Below are 1,106 nucleotides of genomic sequence, written 5' to 3' on the forward strand. Positions count from 1 at the left end.
CTCCAACCACAGATCCAGAGCCAGAAACGCCTGCAGGAAGCGATAGTAGGAGAGAGGAGAGGGGCGAGAGAGCACAAGACTCCAGGAAAGGGAAGGAGTCGAGTTAGTAACATGCATTAATGGATATAGTGGAGTAAAAGTAGAAAGTGGCATGAAAAAAGACTCATGTGTACTGTGCAATGTTGTACTTGAGTCATTGTACTTAGTTACATTCCACCACTGCTTATTTTAATAGAGTAAAGCCCCCCCCCATCATGTACTTTCATCACCCTAAGGCTGTAGGCTATGTCAGTGGTTAACACAACTTTATCTTCCACATAAACAAAAGGGGCGGTTTGAGACTTGAGTTGGCAGCTGTGCTGAGAATGCAACTCCTGTACAAGCTCATAGAGTCTCTGCTCCTGTCTGTGTGCCAGACAAACATGTTTTAAATTTGCTAAACCTAATTCTCCTCTCCACCACTGACAGGCCAGGCACACTAGGAAGAGTGATGCAATAACAGCTCTGACAACTACACACTGTTCCAACACCTTGCCATACATCTGTCACCTGGTAAACATGCACTCTCCAGTGGATTTCGGATAATTGCAACATTGTGACTGTCTTGATTTGCATAAGTTGATTTCATAAATCAGACAGTCAATTGGAAAATCCTGTGACAGTTATTGTACCACCAAATCTGGGTTGAAACTCTCCTCAGTGACAGCACCAAGCAAACTTGTGCATTGCGCGTGTGTGACTTAGAGAGATGTGCGTTATAGCCTGCCTGTCCTCACCAGAAAATTGCCTAATTGGTCGATTATGCAAGCAGCTCATAACGACCAACAATTTTGTTTCAAAAAGTTGGCGACCCTAAAAGCTGGGTAGTTATCGCCAGAGCAAATGAGTGAGGTGATAAAGTAGCAGAGCGCCAATTTCAATTTTAAAAGTCAACTGTCAGAACAACCAAGTTTACTTATGAGAACCTAACACAGGACTTTACACCTTGGTTGTGGTTTTCAGTTTTTTGTTTTGCTTGCTTCCTGATACCCTGCTAGTTTTTCGCTGTTTTGTTTCATTTGGGTGGTGATGGCTCAGTGGCTATGACACATGCCTTTGGTGTGGGA

Source organism: Etheostoma spectabile, chromosome 4 (genome assembly GCF_008692095.1).
Source record: "Etheostoma spectabile isolate EspeVRDwgs_2016 chromosome 4, UIUC_Espe_1.0, whole genome shotgun sequence".
Taxonomy (NCBI): domain Eukaryota; kingdom Metazoa; phylum Chordata; class Actinopteri; order Perciformes; family Percidae; genus Etheostoma; species Etheostoma spectabile.